This window comes from Diceros bicornis, chromosome 32 (assembly GCF_020826845.1).
Source record: "Diceros bicornis minor isolate mBicDic1 chromosome 32, mDicBic1.mat.cur, whole genome shotgun sequence".
Lineage (NCBI taxonomy): Eukaryota > Metazoa > Chordata > Mammalia > Perissodactyla > Rhinocerotidae > Diceros > Diceros bicornis.
The window spans coordinates 17,022,053-17,044,241 of NC_080771.1; positions in this window are offsets into that span (position 1 = coordinate 17,022,053).

The following is a 22,189-nucleotide window of genomic DNA, read 5'->3' on the forward strand; positions in this document are numbered from 1 at the left end:
GGGGATCCACAGCCAGACTTTCTGATGCCAGAGACCACTCCACTAACGAACATCACTTTTTGGTATGCTGAATTTGAGGTGCCTACACTAATTTGGGTGGACCAATATGCTGGATATGGGATTATGAAACTCAGGAGGGATTGGGTTTGGCATTTCATAGAGTTACCCAGGGGGCATGAGCATGTTTAAAGTAGTGGTCCACAGACAGAAAGCCAGGAATACCAACATTTACAAGAAGAGCTGAGGAGAGAGAAGGTAGTAATGAGACAGAGAAGTAACCTTAACAGAAGGAGAAGAGTCAGAGAATGCACAGTAACCAATGTCAAGGGTGGCAAATAGATTCAAGAAATAGAAAATGACCAACATCAATGCATACTGCAGCATAGCAGCATACAGCAGGAAAGTCAGTTGTAAGAGAAGAACACCATGTGCATTGGGTACAAACTCCTAGAAGACCATATCCAACCTTCACCAAGGGCAGTTCACTAGAGGATTGGGGAGAGACAAGATTGCTGTTAAGTGTGGAATAGGTTGGCAGGGAAGAATTGTGGGGTTTTAGTGGGATAAGACTATAAGGATGCCCAGCAGATGCTTTTGCACATAGGGAGATCACCATAAGCATGATTATGTTTATAAATATTCTTTTTGTAGTGGAGCCTGTGCCTAGTGTATCATACAGAGATTTCATACAGAGATGATTCTAGAAATAACCTAGACTATGACCTCTAAATTTTTAGCCATGGGGTCAGATTTTAATGGATTCATATTTTGAAGATTTTTCATTTAAGCCTCAGAATATTTAAGAGATCTATTTAAGTCTACCAAAAGAGCTGCCTTTGGTAAAGCAAAAATGCCACAATCTTTTAAAATCGGTACTTTTTCTAAAACTGAAAAGTTCACACATTTTACATTTCATTTGCTAACTTTCACAGCAGGCATCCCAAAACCCAACTTCCTACTGAAGTGTGTTTCCAAGCAATTTAATTTGGAAATTGAGAGCTGTCTTGACCTTTTCATGAGTTTTAACTCTGTGTCCTAAAAGACTTCAGAGACAACACCCGACAGGTGACCAAACATTTCCAGAATAATAGGTTTCCTATTTTTAGATAGCATTTTCTATAACTAAAAAATAGATTATTCAATCAGTTCTCTTTAAAAGGGCTTCTGGAGAAGCTGTTTTTACATTTGAGTTTGCATGACATTTACCACTTTGCCTGTTCCATTAAGTATCATTATGAGGCCTTTTACATCTAGCAATATATGGCTCTAAAACAGAAAACTCCAGTTTTTGCTGGGATCACGGCTCTAAATCAAGAATCACAAAACTGTGGAAAGACAGCACTTTATCATCATCTCTGCTGCAAGGAAACTTAGCCCTTCTCAGAGGTTTGCTGAGGCTCCACTCAGTAAAATAAGTTTTCTCAAACAGTGAAGATACGAGCTGGGGAAACCATTCACCACTTTCATTCATCTTATTTATTCATATTTCCTGCAACTTTTTTTTAAGAAAGAGTCTTGTTTTATAAGTGGTTAAAAAATATGGATCTTGATCACTAGCCCCATTTTACAGCTCAGGGAAACTGAAGCCTAAAGATGTAAAATGATTTGCCCAAGGTCTCGTCATCTATTGGGAACAGAACGTGTTAATAAAAGTTCTTGGGGCTGCAAGCTAAAGAAACAAACTTTAACTTACTCAAGAAAAAAGTGACAGCTCTTTGGAAGGATACTAGAGTAGCCCACAGAATCAAAAGAAAAGCTTAACACCATAAAACCTAGATCGGAGGAAACCAGTGCAGCTGCAAGAACAGCAGTTGTCAGACCTTCTTTCCAGAACATGGCCATAAGACTTTCTTTCCACAGCATCAGCTGATGTGGTCAACTCTCTGCTTAAGTTTCCAGTTCCCGCAGGGAAAAATCTGATTCGCTGAGTTTGACATGATTGGCATGTGTATCTGCCCCTGCATTTAAAGGCTATGGTTTGGGGTTAGCAGAGCCATGGTCTCAAATTATTATAAGTCTCATACTCAACTGTGACTCACACATGGCATTGTGTTCACATTACCTAGTCTCCTACTTACATTGTCTTTGCTGACATTACCATCACTTGGAGAGTTTTTAAAAAATATCGGTACTTAGGCCCTATTCCCAGACACTGATTTACCTACTCTGGGTAGGGCTGAGATCTGTTCCTTTGTTTGAGATGATGCTGCCTCCAGCAGAAGTTAAGGGAGCAGGGAGGGAGTCATGATTTGCAATGATTGAAAGATGACAACATCTCTTGATTGACAAAGAACTCAAAGACTATCCAACTCCTTACTCCTACACTTCAGTGCAGGTCAGATTAGCCAAGGGAACCTGTTCTAAAATCCAGATTGCAAAGCCCCATTCCCCACTGAATGAGTGACTATGTAAGAGGGCTTCCCTGGAAGCTGTATTTTTAAAACTCTCTTCATGTGTTTCTCATATAGATACACCTGCACTGGATCTGCAATTTTGAGGACCAGATCCTTGACTGGGATCATTCTAGGCCAGTGTTCTTAAACTTGAACATGCAACAGAATTATCTGGAGGACTTGTTAAAAGACAGCATGCTGGGCCCCACCCTAGGGGTTTCTGAATTGGTAGGTCTGAGTTGGGGCCTGAGAAATTGCATTTCTAGTAAGTACCATGGTGATGCTGGTGCTGCTGGGCCAGGAACCACATTTTGAGAATCAAACCATTAAGAGATTAGAGCTTATTCTCTCATGGAACCCTGACTGAAAAAGGCTTCTAAAGTCTAATCCAGGACAGTGATCCTGGAGGAAGCAATGATAGAGAGCTGCTTCAGACGAGGAGAAGCAAAATCAGTGAAAAGGGAAATGACTCATGCATGTTAAAAATGCAATTCTACTGCACAATGTGAGGCATTAGTGAACCCACAGCCTTCTGATCTGCTATGTCTTAAATTGACCTAACGTGGTTGATGTTGCTAACAGTTAGCACATTTCTTTTGAAGAGTCCTAGTGTGTGATCCTACATCTTTCTAAGAGATAACCAATGTTTTGGGGCATTCATCATACCATTTCTTTCCAAGTATCTATCAAGACTTTCTCTTATTATCTGAATGAACATTCATTAAACTATCCTAAATCATTAAATTAAATTATAAATATAAATTATCGTAAATCATTCATTCATTGTCTATCAAAATGTTTTGAATGTGGATTATGCACTGTGCTGGACACTGAGAAAACAAACATGAAAATGAGAGATTTGGTTTTTAAGGATATATCACCTATATAAATACACACCTAGGCAGTATACACATTTATATACCAGTACAATGAAGTATAAATTAAGGAGTGGTCAATACTCTAGAGATACATCAGTTGTGAGTAAAGGTCAGAGAAGCTTTCATATACTTGAGCACTTAAAGGTGTGTAAGTTGATATGGCAGATGAAGGGAATAGGCCCAGAAGAGGTGGCAGCAGAAACAAAGTCATAGAATGAAGAGAAGCCTGTGGTCAAGTGGCAAAGACTGATATGGATCTATGACAAAGAAGATGAGGAAGAGGTAGTCAGAGGCCATGTCTTGGAGGTTCTCACGAGCCATGCTAACGTGATAGGCAGATACTAAAGGATCATTTGCAGGGAGTTATATCAATGGTTCTTAGCCCTAATATTAGAATCACTGGGGGAGCTGCAAGACAATACTAACACCTGGGCCCTACTCCAAATTAAAGGAATTGGAATCTCTCGAGAGAGACCCTGGCCATCGGTACTTTTTTATAAGCTTTCCTGGTGATTCTAATATTCAGCAATGGGTGAGAATTGACCAGTTATAGCATCTTATTCACTAATAGTTGAGATGGTCTGGCATCCAGGTTCAAGGGTGTATTGGAGTGGACTAACTGAACGCAAGGAGAGCAACTAGCAAGTTTTTGCCAGAGTCCTGGAAAGGTGATAGATACTGAATTTGGCAGTTTCAGTGGAAATGGAGAAGAGTGAACTATAAAAAGAATGTCAAAGAGGTAGGGTTTACAGAATGAGATTTCTGATTGAAAGTGTTGGACAAGGGCTTTGGAGGTGACCAACAGACTCCCCAAGACCATCCCTTGGCCATACCTCATTTAAATTTTCCTTCATTTCAATTCCATAGTGTTTCCCTGGACAAATTCTACAAACCGGATACAAATTGAGCAAGACATTGCCTTCCTGTGTTCCAGGCCTGGTCACCTCCCCAGAACAATCATCTCAATACCACAGTCCCGAGCAACGTGCGGTAGAATTTTCTTTCCACTTTAAAACCAGTGATATTTTTTATGGCATATAACCAAGCACTTCTGGCTAAGAGAGCATTTACTTAAAAGCGAAGCAACTATTGTGATTTTTTCCCCTTTCTATTTTAACATACATCTACATCTGGAAAAAAATGGCAGATAAAGTCCTTACTGAAATTTAATGCATAGTTTAATACCTCCATTTGTCAAAATGTCAGCTGCCAAACACCCAACACAGGCTAACATTGTTTCTAGGGAGTGGGGACTTGCCAACTTGGAAGACAATGTCTCTAAAGGGAGTTCTAAGTATCCAAGAGTGAACAAATTTCTTCTGTTCTGTAAATTGATGTCTGCCAAGGTAAAGGTATAGGAAAAAACAGGGCAGGCCTTCATCGTCTTGCAATTGTGACCTTGATGTTGCAAAAATGGACTATGATTTTCCCACTTTCGTGGATGATGCTTTTAATGATTTTTTCTTTCAGAAGCAATGAGTTTGGGTAGACATACAGGTTTAATTCTGGTATTGTAGTAATATTGTCAACTTTCACCCTCACAACAAACCTATGAGGTAGAGACAGAAGGGATTGTTACCTTTTTGAATGATGAAAAAGTTTGGCTTATCCAGCATCACAAAATTGGGAAGCCAAGAACGAAACCACAGTTTTCAGATTCCAAGTCCTAAAAACTTTCGTCCATCTACCCCTTCACCTCCATCATTAGAGTCATCAGGAGCCTGTCTTAGCCTGTTCAGGCGGCTATAATGTAATACCATGGACTGGCTGGCTTATAAACAATAGACGTGTATTTCTCACAGTTTTGGAGGCTGGAAGTCTGAGATCAGCATGCCAGCATGATAGGGTGAGGGTCTTCTTCTGGGTGGCAGACTTTTCATCAGATCCTCACATGGTGGAAGGGGCAAAGGAGCTCTCTGGGGTCTCTTTTATAAGAGTATTAAACTCATTCACGAGGTCTCTGCCCTCATGACCTAATCACATCCCAAATGCACAATATCCTAATACCACCACCTTGGGCATCAGAATTTCAGTATATAAATGGTGGGGGACACAACCATTCAGACCATAGTATAGCCCATTGTGGGAAAAGTTTGGCTTTGAAATTAGAGAGATGAGTTTAAAACAGGACTCCTCGGGGCTGGACCCGTGAAATAGTGGTTGAGTCTGGCATGCTCCACTTTGGCAGCCCAGATTCATGGGTTTGGATCCCGGGCGTGGACCTACACCACTCGTCAAGCCATGCTGTGGTAGCAACCCACATACAAAATAGAGGAAAAATTGACACACATTTTAGCTCAGGGCTGATTTTCCTCAAGCAAAAAACGAGGAAGATTGGAAACAGATGTTAGCTCAGGGTGACTCTTCCTCACCAATAAATAAATAAATAAAACAGGACACCTCCATCAGTGTGACCTCGAGCTCCTTACTCACCTATCTGAGCCTCAGTTTCCTCGATTTTAAATTTGGATAAAGATACACATGTCACAGGATATTTTTGGAGACAGAATAAGAGAACTGATGCCATACCACCCCAACCCCTCATCCCTCCACACACACACACTCATCACTTACGAAATTGTGAGAGAGGAGGGATTTTGCTTGGGTTCCTTTTGAATCCGCCCTGTCTAGAAAGGACATCTTCAATGATGGAAGAAATGAATGTGTAAAAACACTTATCAAATACCTGAAAACTGGTATCTGTTATTGATTTCCACTTTATATCATACTTAATTGTAAAAGTTTCTAAGGACCTGGTTTATAGCCTACTTTTCCTGACAGGCACGAAATTCTCCAGCAACCTCAGCTAAAATCAAACAAACGAGATGAATGCACATCCATGGGGGACAGCTGGTATCCGAGGCGGTACGTAAATAATAAATTTAGCATTTGAAAATCTCGTATAGGTCTTCTGATTTTATTAACCTAGACAACTTATAATAATTATGATAAACAGACATTGTCATTAAATATAGCAGCCATTTGATAAGATTAAGCATAATGCAATACATCTTCCTTTCCACCCGATTCAGTATAATAAATTACCCTTAGGCTTCTAAATGAAGCATTTTATAATTGAGCAAAACAGATCGATTTTTAGGGGTCCTTATTTATATGCAAAACAGACTTTTTGAGAATGGTAAACTTGATTAAAATCTCTCTAAGTGCAAACCACAAATAACTTCTCCTCACAAGCCATAACTATCCTATTAACGTATAATTTATTGCATACAAGGATAGTAAAATTCTAATGTGCTTATGATCCAGATGGAAGAAAGAGTTAAATAGAGAAAACAACAAACCATACAAAATGTGAAGAAAATGGAATTGGAATTTGACAAATATTGCGCAAGATAGTACCCCAGCTGGTACAGATGCTATAGAAAAACAGACATTGGGATAGAACATCACAGTCAAATCAATCTCAGGAGAATTTAAAAAGAGGTAAGTTTCCATGCAAGTTGTAGATTTAGTGAGGAAACAGTCCTAGCTGAGAAAAAGCATGAAAAATGCATTAGATGTGGAAAACAACTTTGTGAATGTGGCCTCTTAGAGTCCGGTTGTGCCTACTCAAAATCACAGGTTCCTTTTTGTCACTACCCGACAACTAAAAGATGGTGTCTTAGGCGAGTAGAGTTTTGCCCAACTGCATGTCATTTACAAAAAAGGAAATATGTGACTTTTAACCAAAAGGATACATGAACAACATGATTAACCTAAGTATCATTAAAAGGCAAGGTCCAATTTATAGCAATCGTGGCCTCTGCAAGGACCCCCATTGGGCCAATTCCACATGGCTCTCCTGGGTCCCACTTTAGAAGTGAATCCAGAAGAGATGTTCTCCTGGGAAGAAGACTTAAAAATTCAAAGTCCCTCCCAACCTCCAAGCAGCCTCTTCATAGGCATACATGTTATACTCATGTAAAATTAGCTTTATTTCCTATTCAGAAATAGGGATGACTACTACTAACAAAGGTACCCATTACCAAGTCAGAGCACGTGATACTATTTCTTCTCCAATAAATGTAAGCATTTCAAAGGGGCCTCCAGATTCTCCCATGCTTGTCGAAAGTTGTTCGCATAGTAGGATGGCTCTAAATGTTGGTTTACCTTCGTCTAGTCTTGAAACTCTTGCACTCTTCACAGTATAACATTTATCCATTCCCCACTTATTTGTTATCAATATGTGTGATTTCCAGTCCTGTGTGCCAAGAGAATTTTTTTATTAAACTAGTTGTTTCAACTAGTTTTAAATTATGAAATATTTCAGTTGTACACAAAGAATCAAAAAATTATTAATAATAGCCATGGTTTATACAAATCCATTTTATTTATAATGTATTTATTGGGCATGTATGATGGAGGGACTCTGCCCCGGGGATGCAGTGATGAGCAAGATGAACACAGCCCCACCCTTAAGATGGACAATTAAAGAAGATGGGAAATAGATGCTTAGAAATGACATGATAGCCAAAGCTCAGGGTGATGGGACCATGTGGCAGAGTAAAAAAAGGCTTCCTGGAGGGTGAAATAGGAGTTAGTCAAGCTAATATATCTTTCTTTCTTCTGGATTCGGTATAATAAATTATACTTAAATTGCAGAAGGCATTTTATAATGGAGCAAAACAAGTCGATTTAGAGTCTATATTCATAAGGAAAGCAGGATTTTTGAGACTAATAACACTGATTTGGGGCTATGGAGAATGCTCCAGGGGGTAAGATGAGGTGTGCAAAAGCTGAGCCACTGCTCCTCTCATGACAAGATGCCTCAGGTAGACAGTGATGGAGGAAGTGCTCAATGTTCAGATTGGACCAGGAGCCCAAACAGAGAGAGGGTGCAAAACAGGTACAGGTGATATTAGCCTGATGACTGTTGGATCTTTTCAAATGAAAGTATCTTAAAAACATTTCACCTACTGACAAGCCCAGAATGTGATATTTTGATAAGATGTTTTCATTTAAATTTAACTATTAACCCAGAACACCCATTTTTCTGGCTAAGCAGGATTGTTAGACTCGGTGCTACTATTTTGATTGGAAGCAGTAGAGAAAAGGATGCTGATAATGTATGCTTTTGAATAGTTTCAGGTTTGGGCAGCTTTCTGCAAAGGGCAAGTTATGATGCTGTCAACAGGCAGATGTGGGAGGCAGAGAGAGAGCAGGACCTGAAGTCAGAAGGCTCAGGTCCAAGTTCTTCTTGGCCGATGTGTTCTATGCGGTCTTGCACAGTTACCTTTATGGAAGCTAGTTTCCTTACATATAAGATGCACACAGAAAGGCATTCCTTACCACAGGATTTGTAGGAACACCAAACAAGACAAGAGATGTAAAATGTATTCATGACCTAAAAGTAGTACAAAAGTTTTGGATCACTGGATACAAGTCAGAGTTTCTGAGGGACAGGATTTCCCAAGCTAATTCATTGTCCTGTAAATTTGCACCACAGACAACCTCCAGTTGAGGCCATTCTGCAAAATACCTAACCACTATTCCTCAAAATTGTCAAGGTCATCAAAAACAAGGAAAGTCCGACAAACTGTCATAGCCAAGAGGAGCCTAAGGAGACACGATGACTAAATGTTACGTGCTGTCCTGAATGGGATCCTGGAACAGAAAAAAGACATGAGATGAAAAATAAGGACGGACTTTAGTTAACAACAATGTATCAATGTTGGTTCATCCGTTTTAGAATATGTACCATAATGTAAGATGTTAATACAAGTGGAAATTGGTTGTGGAGTATAGGAGAACTCTATATCTTTACAATTTTTCTATAAATCTAAAACTGTTTTGAAGCAAAACTTCAAAAATTTTTAAAAATAGCGTCATGGAAAATTCCCATTCATTGATTTAGCCAACCAATAGGTGTTGGGTGGCTGCACATGCCAAACACCCTGTCCTAGGAACTGGTGATAGAGTGATGGACAAAATAAAGTCCCATCCCTCAAAGAGTTTATACACCAGTGTGGGAAGGAAAGTAAATACAATGTAAATATATTTAAAATTATATCATGTGGGTGCTAAATGCTATGAAAAAAGAAACACAGCATAGAGTTACTGGGGGAGAGATTGACAAGGTAGTCAGGAGAGGCCTCCCGGGGTAAGGGTCATTGAGCAGACAAGAACAAATGGGTGTGGGGAGAGGGCAGGTGACCACACAAATACCTGGGATGAGAGCATCCGATGCAGAGATAACAGGAAGTGTGAGAGCTCTGAAACCAGAACTGGCTAGAGGAGAACTAGGAACAGCAAGGAATACACTGTTGCTGGAAAAAAGCCAGACAGGATCAGAGTATGAGCAGATGAAGGCAGAGAGATAGCCGGGCACCACACTGTGCAAGGCCTTAGAGTCCAAAACAACTACCTTGGATTTTATTCTAAGTATGCTGGGAAGCCTTCGGAGGATTTGTGCAGGGGAGAAAAATGATATTTCCATTTCCCAACATTTTACAATGAAAAATGTCAATCATACCAAAAAGTTGAATAAATTTTACAGTGAAAACACATGTACCCATCACTTAGATCCTATAATTGTTTTGTGATAGTTGTTTTAGCATATATCTATCTACCTATCTGTCTATTCATCCATCAATCTATCTTATTTTTTGATGCATTTCAAATTAAGTTTCAGACATCAGTACAATTCCTCCCAAATACTTCAGCATAATATCACTGAACTATTAAAGTTCAATATTTGTTTATGGTTCTTTGTATTTGGGATAAAATTTACATATATTGAAATGCACAAATCTTCAGTGTATTCATTCCATGAGTTTTGACAAATGCATATACCTGTGTGATCAAACCTATTTTAAGATATAGAATATGTTATCACCCCAGAAAACTATCTCAAGCCCCCTCCCAGTCCATGCTCATGCCCACTCGCTTTTATTTTTTCCAGCTTTATTGTGTTATAATTGACAAGTAAAATTGTAAGATATTTAATGCATAAACGTGATGATTTGATGTATGTACACATTGTGAAAGGATTCCCTCATCAAGTTAACACCTCACATACTTAACTTTTTGTTTGTTGTTGAGAACATTTAAGTTCTATTCTCTTAGCAAATTTCAAATATACAATATAGTATAGTCACCATGTTATATATTAGATCCTCAGACCTTATTCATCTTTTTTTTTTTGTGAGGAAGATCAGCCCTGAGCTAACATCCATGCCAATCCTCCTCTTTTTGCTGAGGAAGACCGGCTCTGAGCTAACATCTATTGCCAATCCTCCTCCTTTTTTTTCCCCAAAGCCCCAGTAGATAGTTGTATGTCATAGTTACACATCCCTCTAGTTGCTGTACGTGGGACGCGGCCTTAGCATGGCCGGAGAAGTGGTGCATCGGTGCTCGCCCAGGATCTGAACCCCGGCTGCCAGTAGCAGAGCGCGCGCACTTAACTGCTAAGCCACAGAGCCAGCCCAGACCTTATTCATCTTATAACTGAAGTTTGTACCATTTTACTAACTTCTCCCTATTTCCCCCACCCCTCAACCTCTGGCAACCACTTTTCCAGTCTGTTTCTATCAGTTCAACATTTTTTTTAGATTCCACATATAAGTGATACCATGCAGTATTATTTTTTTTTCTCCAACTGGCTTATTTCACTTAGCATAATGCCGTCCAGGTCCATCCATGTTGTCACAAATGGCAAGATTTCCTTCTTTTTAAAGACTGAATAATATTCCATTGTGTGTGTGTGTGTGTGTGTGTGCGTGCGTGTATATATATTCACACACACACACATACATATATATCACATTTTCTCGACCCATTCATCCATCACTGAACACTTAGGTTTTTTCCGTACCTTGGCTATTGTGAATAATAATGCTGTTGTGAACATGGAGGTGAATATATCTCTTCGAGACAGTGATTTTGTTTCCTTTGGATATATACCCAGAAGTAGGATTGCTGGATCATACGGTAGTTCTATTTTTAATTTCTTGAGTAACCGCCATTCTGTTTTCCATAGTGGCTGTACCAGTTTTCATTCCCACCAACAGTTTACAAGGGTTGCTCTTTTTCCGCATCCTCACCAACGTTTATTATCTCTTGTCTGTATGATGATAGCCATCCTAACAGGTATGAGGTGATATCTTATTGAGGTTTTGATTTGCATTTCCCTGATGGTAGTGATGTTGAGCACTTTTTCATATACCTGTTGGCCATTTGTATGTTGTCTTTGGAAAAATATTTATTCAGGTTCTTTGCCCTGAACACACATTTTTTAATTGGGTTATTTGTTTTTTGCCACTGAGCTGTATGAGTTCCCATCCACCTTTAGAATCAACCTGTGATACAGTAATTCCAATTCTAGGTATTTATCCAAGAGGAATGAAAACATACCCACAAAAAGATTTGTTCAAGAAAGTTTATAGCAGCTTTATGGATAGTTCCCCAAACCAGAAACATCCCAGTTATCCATCAACAGGTAAATCAATAGAAAAAAAAAAAGTAGTATATCCATACAATGGAATGCTCACAGCATTAAAAAGCAACAAACTACTAAAGCACAGAATAATGCAGATAAATCTCAAAGACATTTTACTCAGTAAAAGCAGCCAGACACATACTGCACAATTCCATTTAAATGAAGTTCATGAGCAGGAAAAGCTAACCCATGGTAAAAATCAATCAATCAGAATTCAACTTGGAAAGCACCCCTTTACCTGCTTTGGGCAGAAAAGATTTCACTCCAGATGAATGAAAGAAAGAGACAGCTTCCTGCTTTTGACGCAACTTCCTTGATTCTTAAGTTCAGTGCTCAATAATTGTAGAATGAGTCAATGAAGAGCTAAATAAAATGACTTAGGAACTAATGAATCCTTCTCTAAAGATGAGACTCTCTGAGTGAGCCTACCTCTCCATCTTTAGGCAGAAATTCTCCACTCTGAAACCCTTTGGGCAGTACCTCCATGCACTCTGCCATCTTTTTTTCCCTTCTTCTTCCTCCTCTCAAACCTTTACCCAACGCCTTTGTTCACTGACCTGAAACACACATGCTAATTTTCAGGCAGTGCTTTTAAAGACTTCTTCATCTCTGTCCAAGCACCAACTCTAAATTTCAACAATTTATATTTCACAGCATTTATTTGGCTCTCACTACACACTGAGTCCTTAAGCTAGGTGTCAGGGAGACAGAAGAAAATCATACATGATTACTCCTAGAGAAGGCCATATTGGGAGAGGTAAAAATAATAATGAGATAAGGATCTGGGTAGAAGTAGGAACAGAAGCATCTAAATCAGACTGGGATGGGAGCATGGGGATGATCGTATATTTAGTCTAGGGACCAGCACAAAATGTATTAATTCACATTGGTTAAAAAAATATGTGATACCCATGAAAGAGTTTACAAGCAAGCATGCAATTCCCTTCTGTTACAGTTGGTATGGAAACTTAATTAGAATTACCCTTTGTGCACCTACTATATCTAAGAGAAAGATTATGTGCTAAGTTCAAGCTCAACTAGATCTTCCTTTGTTCTTAGGGTAAATGGAGGAGTTTTGTTAAAAAAAAAAACTCTTCATTTTTTTCAACAAAAAAATCACGTATAACTTTACCACTCAACCATGTATAACCACTGTCAACATTTAATACACATACATACATTTTTATTTACGCATGTGATTATACTCTATAAGGTATTTGGGGACCTACTTTTTGCACGTAATTAATATCACCTATAATTTTCCAAGCCAGTTAATATACGTCTACCTTGTCACTTTAATTGATTACACAATATTCCATGGCATGAATATAACATGATTTATATCATCAATCCCCTACTGGTGGACATTTAGGTTGTTTCCAGTTTGTCACTTTTATGACAGGGACTTCTTAATTTTGCCTGGAAATGAGGCTTAGCTAGACGATTGCCCCTGCTTTACTTTCAGAATGCCATTTAAACAGTTTTCTCTTGTTCCCCTCTAATGGAAGGTTTTAAATGGCTCTGCTTAGTGAACGGAAGGGGTTTCTAAGAGCTCAGATACAACCTAGCAGCTGATGCTTGCAGATTTAGGTTCATCTAATGTAGGGCTCACTAATCAAGGCACAGGACTCAACCTATGGAGAGCATTTGGGGTTGGGAGGAGGGAAGACACCTGGTTTTGAGTACAGGTAACCAGTTATTGTTAGCTCTGTGACCTTGGGTAAGTTATTTAGCCTTTCCAAAACTTTATTTCCATATCTACCAAATGGAAATATTAATCCTTGGTTCTCATGGAGTTGCTGAGGGAATCATGAAATAAGAACTGTGGGCAACTTAAATTTTCCAGGGCCATCTATCTACTTATTTATGGCTTTGACCACATGTCGTGTTATTCCTGAGGATATCTAATGTGTACAGTGAGACTTTTGGCAAAAGTTAAATTGTTTAATAAACAAACACAAATCCCTCAAACTATATGACATAAATCTAATGCTAAGTTAATAGCCTTCATACAGTGTTAAGATTTTTCTAGGGAACTTCAGCCTGCACAGGCTATTACACACAGCCAGGAAGCTTTTCTGAGCCCCACTCATCTCCCAATGTAGATGAGGCCGGGTATCTGAGAAGGCAGACTTATATCTAAGACCGGATGGAAGGGCCAGACTTTCACAAGCAGAGAGGAGGCCATTCGAGGCAGGCGAGTCTGAGCAAAAAGGCTGCGCTATGGTATACTTGAGACAGAGAACGTTCATGTCACCCTACTCTCTCCGTCTTGGCATTTGTCATCATGGTGATAAAAACACTTATGGTTAATCGATGGTCAAAGTGGATCTCCTGAACTAGCGTGGCTGCCAGACAGAAATTGAGCCTCTTCCGTTCACCTCCTTAAACTCAGCACCTAGCTCAGAAGAATTACGATCAAATGACCATGTTGGGTGAGACCTGCTACATCCACGGTGCTGGAGACAGTAAAAAGTTCTCTGGGCTATTGGTTGACTTTGTTTTTCTTAGAGCTAGCTTCACATATTGGCAAAATAGAGCATTATAGTTTACAAAGAATATTCCAGACATTATCTCTTTGAATTCTCACTTTGTGTAATGTGTATGTTATTGGATTCATTACACACGTTACCATATAAAGCCCAGAGTGCATGCAGCAGCAGGGTCAGGCCTCTAGATTGTAGCCTGGCACTGCTGATAACTTTTCATACAACGTATGGGGGGGAGTTTGATGTGACGATCCTGGAGAGGAGGGAAAATAATTTCCCCTCCACCTTTCTAGGTTCTTGACTGAGACCCCCTTCCTCTCGTAATAAAAGACAGGTTAGAGGTAGAAAAACGAACTATTTCAGTTACGTACATATGTACGTAAGGGACCCCCACAAAGACATGAGACTCAAAAAGCGGCCTGATGATTGAAGTCGGTGCACCACGCTGAGCTAAGGAAAGGGATAAGGGTCGGAGACTTCAAAGGTGGGGAGGCAATTCACAGGAAGGTAATAAGAAGACATGCTTGGTCAACAAAGGTTGCCCTCCCATGCAGTTGAGTGTCTCGGGTGAAAAAGGTACCTCTGGTAATAGCTTCCTGCCTGTACAGGCCCCCTTCCTAATATAAATTTCCCTTATAAAAAGGTAACTTGTACTGTTTTTAGAACTTCTCCTGTGTCTGCAGTTTCTCAAAATAATCTTTATTCCAAAAAGGCCCATCTTGGGGTGCACATGCTACCTTTCAATATTCTGGAATCTAGATGAACGGATAGTTATCAGGGAGCCACCCCAAGGCAAGCACTGCCCCATGCACCGGGAATGAAGTAGCAGACCAGGCATAGTTTCTACCTTCGTGGAGTAAATGTCCCTTCTCACTGCCTCCCTAAATTAGCAACGGTCCTATCCAGGCGATGTTACCCGGTCTGTCTTTCCTCTCCTTTTTGGTGGACGCCTAACCGAAAGAGAGCACGGGCCAGAGATGCGTGACGTGGCCTGAAGACGAGCACATACACACACACCAGGACAATCAACTCCTGCCTTAGGAAATCCAACCTAAGACATATGGGAATCACACAGTGGTCAGTAAGAGCTGACCCTAGAAGGCCAGGCTATGGACAGCGGGGTCAGAGAGGCCACAAGTGTGCACAGCAGCTGTGTGGGAAGAGAAGCATGAGAGCAAGGAAGCCATGGGGAGGAGAGAGGAGAAGAGGGTGGGCTGAAGGGTCAACCCCAAGGGAAGGTCTATACGCTCTAGCTCCCGATGCCCCATGAGCAGATTTCACTCCAGAATTAATTGTCCTAGAAGAGATTCCCTATGCTTCCTGTCCCTATGCTGGCTGTTCAGCTCTTACTGGGTTCCTTGACATGTGTACACTGAATCTAACTCCTCCATCCATTACATGAAATAATTTGACTGAATTTCAGTTTCTTACAAGCAAAATAACCTGCTAAATTATCTACTCATGTGCTTATTGCAGCATTATTTGTAACATTGTTTGGAAGCAATTTAAATAGCCATCATGAGTGGACTGGTCATATAAACTCTGGTATTTACTTTTTGTTGAATACAATATAGCAGTAAAGGAAATTATGGTATTTTCCATATAGTATCTACCGTATTTTCTTTTACTGCTGTAGTGTATTGTATTCTGTAGGAATTATATATGTATATATTAATAGATAAATGTATGTTATATACGTATTTATATACAGATATTTAATTTTGTACATATGTTATATAAATGCATACAATTTAATATGTATCATATTACGTAAGAATATAAATATTACAATACATATCTAACATATATGTGAATATGCATATATATGTATATATGTGATAAGTATTTTTAAGTGAAGCAAAAAAAGTTTCAGTGCACACATGAAACAAAATTTTGTATATGTATTTATATAATGCATATAAATGGATTGGAAGGATACATATCAAATTAAAAATAGAAGTTACCTCTTGGGAGAGGGTTAGAATTATAAAGAAAGGGTTAAAGGGGATGGCCTGTATGTGTATTTCTTTCTTTTTTCTTTTTTGTAATTAAAACTAATCCAAAACATATCTTAAAAGAAAATCAATCAAGTGAACCACAAATTACCCATTTTACATTTTGTTTTATTTTTTCCTCCTCCCATCCACACGGCTCAGTATGTAGTGAAGAAGGTCACTTAGGGTGAGTTCTCACCTCAGTGTTCTAAAATAACGGAATATTAAGTGACTCAAGTCTGTGTCTGCTGAGATTTATTTTAATTAATTTCAACAATATGGACATGGATAAAAATAAAACCTAAAGCTTGAGCATTTGAGTTTTTCATCAAAATAATGCCAATTGCAGGATACTTTTCAAGCCATTTAGCACAATGACCCAGAGGTGCTTTTTTCATCTTTTAAATATTAAAATACTTTTAAAAATAGTCTTTTAATAACTCACTTAAAAAATAATGGAGGTATTAAACCTATTTTGTTGTGTACTATGTATCTTTGTTGTGAGAGTGTGTGTACCAGAGTCCTCATATGGATGATAATATCAACATATTTTAGTTAGCAAGGGAGAAATCCTCTGAGTCCAGAATGTGCCAATTTAACAAGATGTTAAAATCTAGCAATTTAAAGATGCTTGCTCTCGTATAAAATCCTATATGCACATGGACATCAGGCTTTTGAAAACTCATCCTATATACATGGGAGAGGAGTTCAGAGATTCAAATAGTTGTGCTAAGAGACTTCTTCATTTACGTTTTTTAGTAGAGTTCTTAACTCATGTATTAAATAAGCACTCTAATGTAATTTTTAAAAATGATATTCCTGTGCACAGTCAAGGAGAGTCAAACCTGAGCCTTCCTGTGACTTAGCAACATGGCTGATGGGATTCAGGAGAGGAGATATGAAATCTAGGGGTCAGGCTGGGACAACAGACCCACTGCTCCCCAAGAATGGAGTCTGGATACAACCATTGAGATGTCCAATATCCAGCGTCCAATATGCAAAGGTCAGGGAAATGTAGCACAGATGCACAACGTGGAAGAAAGGGCTCGTCAATAAGGGCATTACAGATATCCTGGACCACTCCTGAAGTCAGTTGGGAAAAGCAGAGTTCTGACTGAGTTGTACAAGAACAGGGTCCAGACTAGGGCCAGAGAGCTAACAGGACATGGGTGAAGAGTCCAGGTTCTGGCAAAACAAAGGCAGAGTACAGGACCCGTTAATGGAACAGGGAGAACTCAGTTGGTGATCCAAGGGCTGTCTTGACTGGGCCAATATAGTAGAGAGTAGAGTCAACATCTTGGAGGGCCACAACAGTGGTCTAGGCTCACCGTTATCCAGCCTATCTCAGGTCCATGAGGAAAAAAAATCAAAGAAATAAAAAATGCTGATACTAAAGACCACACACTGATGGCATAGAAATTGCCCATGTACCTCCTGTCCTGATCATGTGACAGGGCTTAGGGCTTGCTGGTGAGTCCCAAAGTGGGCACTCAATGGAAAAACTGACTACCAGTTTTGAGGCTGCATCTAACATTTCTAGTATAGATGTAATGTCTGATATTGCCTTAGTATTTTTTTTTTTTTTGTGAGGAGGACCAGCCCTGAGCTAACATCCAATGCCAATCCTCCTCTTTTTTGCTGAGGAAGACTGGCCCTGGGCTAACATCCATGCCCATCTTCCTCCACTTTATATGGGACGCCGCCACAGCATGGCTTAACAAGCGGTGCGTCCGTGCGCACCCGGGATCCGAACCGGCAAACCCCGGGCCGCCGCAGCGGAACGTGCGCACTTAACCGCTTGCGCCACCGGGCTGGCCCCCGCCTTAGTATTTTTTATAGTCACTGAGAAGGCCCATAGCCTAGGTGGTAATAAAAATAAAACTCAATCCAGCACAGCATCATTGTGGTGGTCCCACTCCTCTCCCACTTCTGAGTCCTCCCCAACTTGCAAGATCTTAATCACCATTTGGCAGAGACTCAAAAGCACTAGCTGGCATAATTGCCTAATGTTAACAGACAGATAACTAAAGTGCAGAGCAGTTAAGTGATATAGAGGTGCTTACACTCCACGTTATCACCTTTCTGTGGAATTTCTTCTGTCTACCACCCCTTCATTCAGTTTAATTATGTTTGGACAATGTTGGTAGACTCAGCTCACTCTTGACACCTAATCATTTTTCTAAGGGGGAAAAATGATCAGCCAAAACAGAGAATCCACTTACGGCAGCCCCATCAGAGTGATCTGCATCCAGTGTGGTTTTTGCAAAAGCTTCCACGTTGTATAGGGTCACCAGAGAAATCCAGCTTAATTCCCCTTGTGGAGATGGGCATGCACCCAGCCAGATGTCCAGCTCTTGTGTCTTGATTTTAAAAGGTACTTAGCAGCAAGCCTTTCATTGACCTACATGTTTTCATAACTGCTGGCTCGTCTGCGTTTGAGATCGTTCTCTTTGAGTCACCTCGCTGTATGTACTGAATATTTTTTTGCTGCTTCCTAGATACCTAATGAACCTGCTTGGGCTCCAGGTGAAATATATTTTTGGAACACGATCACCCTGTACTTTGCAGGTCATGAATTTCTTTATTATTTGCCATGGCAGTTGTTGCTACCCAAAAAGTTATTATCTATTCAATCTTGGTTCTAACCTGCAAGCAGATCTGTCTGAGGAGCCAATTTATTACTGATGTAACAGCACCAGGGAAGATGAGTTTGCTTGTTTAAAGAGATGAGCGCCATCGACAATGCTATCAATTTTCACATGCAGAAATCTCGTACACGGGAGTTTTTGTAGTTATTAAAAAATCATGCATAGCAATGTTTCTGTCCTTCATCATGCATTTGCTGGGATCGCACATACATCATGGCTTGTTATTCTCTAAATGGGCTTGTCTTTCAGAAATTGGTAGCTTGGTAGGGTTGTTGCCAAGTACTAAGTTGTGAGACCAGAAAGGTGGTGATGCCATCCACATCTGGCTCTATGTTTTCCCATGAATGGCCCACATGATGCTCTTCGCATGTAATTTACCCTCTCTGGTTATCAGTTTCATGTCATCAATGTATTCACTCACTGGACCAATTGCTATGGCCAGGAAAGATAGAGTACTTTGGACAGGCTGGGTCATTTTCCTTGCTCTATGGTGAGGGGTTGAGTACTGTGATTGACAGCCTCCACAGGACCACCTGGAATGATGGCAGAATGGTTTCTCAAAGAAAAATGCGGTTCTTGGAAGAAGAAAAAGAAGGAGGAGGAGAAGGGCATAAGAGTAGGAATGCTAAATGATGATAGACCTCTATTGTAAAGGATACCATTAGGACATGCAGAGATCTAGGACAAGGAGGATGTATGAGAAACATTACAAGGAAAGCTGGCAGGAAGGAAAACTTTGCATATAGAGTACTGCCAGTGATTTATTATATATTCTACTAAACTAGACATTCTCACATACCTTCCCTCATTTGATCAAACAATACTTACTTCAGAAACCAGCCTTAGTAGATACTTAATTTTGCTCAATGAGTGAATAAATAAGTGGATAAATGGCTGAAGGAATATATACACTTTTCACCTTACAACCATGTTATTCCTATTTTACAGATAATGAAACTGACTTGGAGATGGTTGGTGACTTACTCGAGGCTATGTAGCTAAGAGCTTAGAGAGTTTGGTTTTTATCTCAATCAGCCCTGACTCCAGGTTGAGTTTTCTTGCCACCCTCCTACAACTTTCTGTTCTTCATACTGTTGCTTTTTTCCAGGCTGGCTCACAGACACCTGAACCCTTGGGTCTCATTGGCCAAATTCTATTCCCAACATATTTCTGTTGTTCTTCAGCCTTTTACTTAAGGCTTTGAACTAAATTCCATTTGTATCCCAGAAATTCACAGATTTCTAGACACTTTAGAGTTGGAGGAGACCTTAGAAGCCATCTAGTCCAAAGGACATTGTACAGTAAACTGCAGTTAAGTGACTGTTCCCATCAGAGAATGAAGAGTGGAAGCCCGATCCTCTCTTCTCTCTTTTCCGGTGGTGACTGCGTTACTGCTCTATTTGAGTGATTTCTCCTGACGGAGAAACAGGAAGCCTCTCCCCCTAGCGCAAATACGGGAACACACTTTCCCCCGGGTACCGGGAAGCTGCCGCCCACGAGGATCCAACATATGGAACACCCACATTTAACAATAACAAGATGGAAGACTGCTGTATTGCTTTCACTGCCTCCATCTGAGCCACCTCTTCACATCCCTAAATCTGCTTATCATTTAATAAAGACAACCACCTGTTTGGCTGCACGAAGTAAGCCAGCTGGGCTGAAGTGGAAGAGGGGGTGGGTGTGGACAGGGAGCTGCTCTGTGTGTGGTCTCTCCCACTCCACTTTCAGAATGCAGAAGACAGAGGCAACCTGCTTCTTCTCCCTCCCCATCTGCAAGTCAGTTTTAAGGAAATCTTCACATTTTTGCTGCTGGCCGCGAATGGCATAATTCCACGTCTCCAGCTTCAAGTGGAGGTTAGGGTAACCTTGTGTTCTCTGTTAGTGGCAGTGTTTATCCAAGCATTGTGTGCCGCTCCCCTTTTATCAAAAACTCCTGGGTGCTTGTTAGACATTCAGACTCCAGAACCCCTGCCGACTTACTAAAATACCATCTTTGAGCATCCTAAAATATTTTAGAACTCCCTGAGAGGTTCTTATACACACTAAAGTGTGAGAACCTCAGGCTCATTCTCCTGCAATTTCTTCATTTTGGATAACTCCTCTCACAGAGGAAAACAAGTGGGAAGAAACACGCTGGGAAGCAGCATGAGAATAAGAAGTGTGTCCAGGAGAAAGGGGGTATAAAACAGGCGGCTTCCATCGACTCCTGGTCTAAGCCTGGGACCATAGGAGAAGTTATAAGTCAACTGTGGGACAGCCTTGTTCATTAGGGTAGCAGACTGTGCAGGGATTAAGGACCAAGGCTCTGCTTAGATGTAATGGGCATTTACCTGAAATGCGTTTTGCACCATATATTGATCTAGGGTAATGCTTTTCAATTTGCAGGTCAAGACCCATTGATGGGCATGAAATCAGTTTAGTGGATCACTGCCATCTTCAAAAAAAATAAGTCATAATAGAATTATTTTCAATATTTATTTGATCATAGCATATCACATGTTGAATGAAAAACATGAAAATTCATTGTGCATTGTAAGAATAACAATTGTTTTCTGAAACTTCTGTTTCAGGGGCAGGTGTGTGTGGGTATGCCCAGGGTTGAGATGTTCAACATATTTCTTCCCATGGTCTGTAGTCAAAAAAGTTTGAGAGTCATTGAACTAGGGAACCCAGAGTGCCAGGCAATTTGCTAAAAGTTTATGTGCATTAATTTATTAGTCCCATTTTACAGATGGGAAAACTGAGGCTGAGATACAGTGGTAAAGTCAGGATTCAAAAGTGTTTGAACCACAGAGCCCAATTGGCTAAAAACAGAAGACAGGGGAGAGAATAAATATTGTCTCATTGTCCTAGGTCCACCTAGGTCTTTGCTCACCATTTCATTATATCATTTAAATAACCTGACCCTCTAATCTTATACTTCTCATCCTGGCCTTTACCCCACAGTGTTCTACATATATCATTGATAGGCAATCCTACACTGTAAAAGATCCACACATCAATTGCTATGTGGTGTTGCGCTTTTAATGCTATTGGACAGGAACTTGTGAGGATTTGATAGAGTCTTGTTTGTTTAGCTCTTACTGAAGGTCAGAACCAAGATTCATTGCTTTCACTGGAGAACGGGCATTAATATTCAGATCCTCTCTCCAATATCAAAGGCTCCTTGTTAAGGGCTCCTCCACCAGCCATTAATAGCAGGTTTGTTTACTGCCTTAAGACTCTCTTCAAAATTTAACTGATATCTACTTAACACATAAGACTGGGTTGGTGGCAAGTGACAGAAAACTAGACTCAAACTGGTTTAAGCAGAGAGAAGAACTCTAGTTTTTCAAGTGAATTAAGCA